Source organism: Pristiophorus japonicus, chromosome 23, assembly GCF_044704955.1.
Source record: "Pristiophorus japonicus isolate sPriJap1 chromosome 23, sPriJap1.hap1, whole genome shotgun sequence".
Classification (NCBI taxonomy): Eukaryota; Metazoa; Chordata; class Chondrichthyes; family Pristiophoridae; genus Pristiophorus; species Pristiophorus japonicus.
In genome coordinates, this window is record NC_091999.1 from 36,553,067 (window position 1) to 36,560,358 (window position 7,292).

General features: G+C 38.8%; 1 non-coding gene across 1 annotated transcript; it reads right to left on the reverse strand.

Annotated features, from left to right (window-relative positions):
* Positions 1 to 6,468: 6,468 nt before the first annotated feature.
* Positions 6,469 to 6,541, reverse strand: trnaf-gaa (transfer RNA phenylalanine (anticodon GAA)). The gene has a single exon. It is a non-coding gene; the product is annotated as a tRNA-Phe (tRNA).
* Positions 6,542 to 7,292: the final 751 nt, after the last annotated feature.

A 7,292-nucleotide genomic window follows, 5' to 3' on the forward strand; every position in this document is an offset into this window, starting at 1 on the left:
CTTTTACGTGGCACCTTGTTAAATGCCTTCTGGAAGACAAAATACACCACACCCACTGGTTCCCTTTTATCAACCCTGTTCACTACATACTCAAATAAATCCAGCAAATTATTCAAACATTACTTCACCTTCATAAATCCATGCTGCCTCTGCCAGACCGAATTTTGCTTTTCCAAATGTCCTGCTACTGCTTCGTTAATAATGGACTCCAACATTTTTACAAGCAAGATTAGTTCTAGGCATTAGGGGCTTCAATTAATGTGCAGAAACTGGAGAAGATGGCATTGTTCTACTTAGGAGGAGAGAAGTTAAAGTGGAGATTTGATAGACGTGTTTAAACTCATCAAGGGTTTAGATCAGTGGTTCTCAACCAGTGTTCCGCGGCACATTGGTGTGCCGTGAACCCTTCACAGGTGTGCCACCAAATTGTGTAAAAGTATGGTGGACTTTAGCTAATTTTACAATGAAACACAAACCACTTAACTCTGAAACAGAAGGTTAGGGGGAGAGAGAGAGATAGGCAGACACTTATGCACATATGTCATCTACCTATATGTATGACGCCACTGCTGTAATAAACATTGCCAATATTGACAAATAACTATCTATTTATCTATACTATTGTCAAGACACTATGTTCTAGAGTTGTACAAGTAATAATGACAAGAGACAACACACACAAACAACTTATATGACCATACTCAGAACAAAATCCTTTGGAAAATGTGTTTCCCTTTAGTACTGAACACCGCCATCCACCACCCTCCCTCTCTCATTCCCTTACTCCCTCCCATTGATAATAGAGAAGTGTGAGTGCCTCCCATCGAATGAGACTGTGTGTGTGTGTGTGTGTATGTATAAGCATGTATATTTATGTTTGTGTGTGTAAGTGGGTCTGTACCAAGGGCGTAGCCAGGGGGCAGTTGGGTCATGGCCACACCCAATCCAAAATAATAGTATTAAATTGTTCATGTGAAAAGCTTACAATGTCATTATTATATAGGATGAAAGAAATGACAGACGAGTCTAACACATATGCAGTAAAAGGTGTAGTTTTTATAATAAAATGTTAAAAACTATTTAATTACATTTAACCACATTCTACTTTCTATTTTGTTATTGTTGTTTATTGATCTGCAGCTTGATGTGTGGCCGGGACTGGCGACATCTTTGATGCTTTGACCTGATACAGCGCCAATAAGTGGCTCCTTTGATGTAGGCGACATCCAATTTGAACAGGCCTCGCAACCCTAGCGGTTACTTTGATTTCTGAGAGTTGGCTTTTAGCATATTTTGATCATAGTCAAAATCAAAATTTCCTGTTCAACTCAAGGTTCGTTTCTGTCTGGACTCTCTGGAGTTTGGAAATTGGAAGTCTCAGTTCGTGTCTGCCTGGAGTTTGGATCATTCAGCCGAATAAAGTTTGTCCCCGCAATGGACAAATTCATTTTAAGAAAACGTAAAAATGAGCAAGGAGATGTCAATGACAGTGCCACTAAAAGTGGCGCTAATAGGCCGACAACCAAAGCCAGTACAAGTGGCGCCGAACCAAATCCTAAAAAATCCAAAATTCATCGTCAATATATGGAGGATTGTTTGAGGTTCAGTTTTTCATGAACAGGATAAGAAGAATGTCCCATTCCATTGTGTGTTTGTGCAGAAAACAACTGTAGAACAGTGCAATGGTTCACAGTAAATTGAAACGTCATTTTACTCCGAAGCATGCACATCTTTCAACAAAAGATCAGAGTTATTTTAGGAAATTAATGTTGACGCAATCAAAAGAAGTGAAATATTTTGAAAAAAATGTTAAGAGTGTCAGATAAGGTTCAAATTGCTTCTTATGAAGTTGCTGAATTAACAGCGCAGAAAATGAAGTCTCATACTTTAGCTGAGTCACTTATTTTGTCTGCAAGTCGTAAAATTGCCAAAATATTGTTTGGTGATGCAGCAGAACAAGACATTGCAAAGATTCCGCTGTCTGATGATACAATTCGGAGAAGCATAAATGAAATGTCACCTTACATTGAAGAAAATGTAGCCAAGAAGCTGACAAACTCGAATTTAGCTCTGCAAATCGCCGAGTCCACCGACATTAGTGGTAAAGCACAATTATTAGCATCTGTTCGCTTCATTCATGAAAACGAGATATTTAACCAATTTCTGTGCTGTAGAGAACTTCCAGAAAATACTAGAGGTCAAGGCATATTTGATTCTGTGAATTCATAATTAGAAGACTTGAAAATTTTATGGGACTCATGTGCTTGGACCTGCACGGACAGTGCTCAATCTATGGTGAGATGTGTCAAAAGATTCAATATGCTCACAAAAAAACATAATCCAAATATATTATTCACCCATTGCTTTTTGCATAGAGAAGCACTTGCTGCAAAGACATTACTGCTAGAATTAAAATCTGTGTTAGATCAAGTTGTTAATATTGTAAATTATATAAATTCAAAATCTTTAAAAACTTGCTTGTTTAAACAGCTCTGCAAAGCTATGGATGCACAGCACGAATGTTTACTTTTGCATACAGATGTAAGATGGCTTTCAAGGAGGAAAGTCTTATGTCGTGTATTTGAACTTAAAGAAGAATTGTCAGTATTTTTTGAAAGAGAAGGAAACGATACCTTTTGCAAATACCTTAAGAGTGAAATGTGGTGTGCTAAGTTAGCATATTTGGCAGCTATATATAATTGTCTTTGCAGCGTTAATACCAGTATGCAAGGGCGAAATGAAAACATTCTCACCTCTACAGACAAGCTATTAGCTTTTCAGAAAAATAATTATAGCTGGAAAAAGAGAGCAACAGAACAAAATCTTGAAATGTCCCCTTTGATAACAAATCACAGTATTAAAAGTTTGCTCCTATCCTGATGGAGCATTTGGCATCACTGGAAGACAACTTCAAAAAATATTTTCTATCTTTGGATGTAGAGAAGTATGATTGGGTAAGAAATCAATTTTCTCCAACTAGTACGTCAGATTTTGATTTGACATTGCAAGAAGACGAAGAATTAATTACTATTTCTATAGACCACGGTCTTAAAATGAAACATTCAGATATGTTTATTGATGCATTCTGGATTTCTATTAAAGAAGAATATCCTGCAATATCAAAAAAAAGCTTTGATAATTCTGACGCAGTTTTCAACATCATATCTCTGTGAATTAGGATTCTTAACTCTTACGAACATCAAATGCAAAAAAAGGGAAAAATTTAGCGAACTTGAACACGAAATGAGAGAGGCCTTATCGGTTATAGGCCCTAATATCAGTGACAGAACTAAAAAACGTCAGGCTCAAGTAGCACATTAAAATACTAATTAATCTGTAATTAAGGTGAGGAATTATTATTATAGTTTATTATTGTATTGTTTCATTCAGAATAAAAAATAATTAATAACATACATGTATCCAATGTTGTATATCTCATATACTGTGACTAATAAAATGTTTTTTAAATTTTCTGAAACTTGATTTTTTAACCTTTTAATCCCTTCAAGTGTGCACCAAAAGTTCTAGTATACGAAATTGTGCCGCGAATACAAGAAGTTTGAGAACCACTGGTTCAGATGTAAGGTGATTGATTCAGATGTAAGGTGATTGACTAAAGAACCAGAGGCGATATTTGGACGAAATTTTTTATGCAACCACTGGTTAGGATTTGGGTTGTACTGCCTGATAGGGTGGCAGATATATAATCAATAGTTGCCCTCAATATAAAATTGTACAAATACTTGAATGAGGAAAAAATCCAGAGATATAGGGAAAGTGCGCTGGAGTGGGACTAACTGGATTGCTCTTCAAGAGAGATAGCAGAGATTTTTTGGGCTGAATGGCCACCTTCTGTGCCATACTAATCTATGAATGACCATAACATGGTTGAATTTCAAACTCAGTTGGAGGGTGAGAGAGTTGGTTCTCAAAGCAGTATCCAAAGCTTATATAAAGGAGACTACAAAGGTCTGAGTGCAGTGCTTGCTAAAGCGTACTGGGAAAATAGATAAAAGTATGGGACGGTTGATGAGCAGTGGCAGACATTTAACGAGATATTTCATAACTCGCAACAAAAATATATACTAATGAGCAGGCAAGACTGAAAGAGTAGGGATAACCATCCGTGGCTAACTAACGAAATAAGAGATGGTGTCAAATTGGAAACAAAGGCATACAATGTGGCCAAGACTAGTGGGAGCCGAGAGGATTGGGAAACTTTATAAAGCCAGCAAAGAACAACTAAACAAATTATAAAGAGAGAGAAGACAGATTAGGAAAATAAACCAGCACGAAATATAAAAACAGATGGTAAGACTTTCCACATGTACATAACGCAAAAGAGATGCTAAACTAAATGTTGGTAAACAAGAGGATCTGACTGGGGAATTAATAATGGAGAACAGGGAAATGGCAGACGCATTGAACAAATATTTTGTATCGGTCATCACGGAAGCAGACACTAAAAACAGCCAAATAGTGGAAAATCAATGTACTATATGGAGGGAGGAAATTATTACAATTATTATCACTAATGAAGTAATACTCGGTAGAATAATGGGATTTAAGGCAGACAATTCCCCAGGACTTGGTGGCTTACATCCAAAGGTCCTGAAAAAAGTGGCTGCAGAGATGGTGATGCATTGGTTGTAATCTACCAAAATTCCTTTGCTTCTGGGGCGGTCCCAGCGGATTAGAAAACTGCAAATTTAGTGCTCCTATTTTAAAAAATAGGCAGACAGAAGGCAAGCAACTATAGACTAGTGAGCCGAACATCTGTCATTGGGAAAATGCTGGAGTCCATTCAGAAAGCAGTAGCGGGACATTTGGAAGAGCATAATTCAATCAAGCACAGTCAGCATGGTTTCGTGAACGGGAAATCAAGTTTGACAAATTTGGTGGAGATCTTTGAGGATGTAACGAGCAAGTTGGATAAAGGGGCTCCATTGGATGTAGTTTATTTGGATTTCCAGAAGGCATTCGATAAGATGCCACATAAAAGGTTACTGCACGATAAACGTTCACGGCGTTGGGGTTAATATATGGATAGAGGATTGGCTAACTAACAGATCGGAGAGTCGGGATATATTGGTTAATTTCCATTTGGCAAACAGTAACTCGTGGTGTGTCGCAGGGATCAGGGTTGGAACCTCAACTATTACAATCGCTCATAATAAATTGGATGAAGGCCTGCAGTGTAATATAGCCAGTTTGCAAATGTTACAAAGATAGGGATAGGTGGGAAAGAAAATTGTGAGGAGGATACAAAAAATCTGCAAAGGAATATGGACAGACTAAGTTCATGGGCAAAACTGTGCAGGATATTGATGATGCCACACCGAGAATACTGCGTCCAGTTTTGGTCTCTGTATTTAAGAAAGGATATATCTGCATTGGAGGCATTTCAGTGAACATTGATTCCAGAGCTGAGGGGGTTGACTTATGAAGATAGGTTGAGTAGTTGGGCCTATACACATTGGAATTCAGAAGATGAGAGGTGATCTTATTGAAACTTATAAGATAATAAGGGTGTTCGACAAGATGAATGCAGAAAGGATATTTCCACTCAGGGGAAAATAAAACTAGGGGACATAGTCTCAGAATAAGGAGCCGCCCATTTAAAACTGAGATGAGGGGAATTTCTTCGCTTAGAGTGTTGTAATATGTGGAATTCTCAGCCCCAGAGAGTTGTGGAGGCTAAGTCATTGAATATATTTAAGGTGGAGATAGAAATATCTTTGAACAATAAGAGAACAAACGGTTATGTGGATAGAAACATAGAAACATAGAAAATAGGTGCAGGAGTAGGCCATTCGGCCCTTCTAGCCTGCACCGCCATTCAATGAGTTCATGGCTAAACATGCAACTTCAGTACCCCATTCCTGCTTTCTCGCCATACCCCTTGATCCCCCGAGTAGTAAGGACTTCATCTAACTCCTTTTTGAATATATTTAGTGAATTGGCCTCACCAACTTTCTGTGGTAGAGAATTCCACAGGTTCACCACTCTCTGGGTGAAGAGTTTCTCCTCATCTCGGTCCTAAATGGCTTACCCCTTATCCTTAGACTGTGACCCCTGGTTCTGGACTTACCCAACATTGGGAACATTCTTCCTGCATCTAACAGGTCTGAACCCATCAGAATTTGAAACGTTTCTATGAGGTCCCCTCTCATTCTTCTGAACTCCAGTGAATACAAGCCCAGTTAATCCAGTCTTTCTTGATAGGTCAGTCCCGCCATCCCGAGAATCAGTCTGGTGAACCTTCACTGCACTCCCTCAATAGCAAAAATGTCCTTCCTCAAGTTAGCAGATCAAAACTGTACACAATACTCCAGGTGTGGCCTCACCAAGGCCCTGCACAAATGTAGCAACACATCCCTGCCCCTGTACTCAAATCCCCTCGCGATTAAGGCCAACATGCCATTTGCTTTCTTAACTGCCTACTGTACCTGCATGCCAAAAAACATCTGCCGAAACCCAGGATTGAACAAGGGACCTTTAGATTTTCAGTCTAACGCTCTTCCAACTGTGATATTTCGGCTGGCATTTCGGATCGTAAAGAGGTGCAGCTGAGTCCATAATCAGATCAGCCATGATAGTAAATTGCAGAGCAGGATCGAGGGACCAGGTGGCCTACTCCTGCTCCTATTGCTTATGTTATTTTGTTTTTATTACACTTGGCACTATCTTTGTTGAAATTACACTAAACCTTGTCGTTGTTTAATTACATTAGGCCCTCTCTCTGTTTATATTACACTTGGCCCTGTCTTGGTTTATATTACACTAGATCTTGTCTCTGTTTATAATACACTAGGCCCTGTCTCTGTTTATATTTACTAGGCCCTGTCTGTCTTTATATTACACGAGGCCCTGTCTCTGTTTATGTTATGCTGGACCCTGTCTCCATTTATATTCCACTAGGCCCTGTCTCTGTTTAGGTTACACTAGACCCTGTCTCCCTCTATGTTACACTAGGCCCTGTCTGCCTTTATGTTAAACTGGGCCATGTATCTTTTGACTTCACAACACAATGTCTGTTTGTGTCAACCGGGGCTCAGTGTTTCTCACTTTTGCCTTAGTCTCAGATAGTTTTGGGATAAACTCCCACTCCAAGGATTATATCTCTATTTATTGTACAACAGACATGGTTGTCAGTTATTTCTGCATTCGACCATGCGTCCGTAAGATAGACAGAAGATATATCGACGGTGGATAGATATTAATATAAATAAAGATATATATGCGTGAGGGTGGGAGGATGCAATACTTTTTTCGTTGGAACATACGTTTAA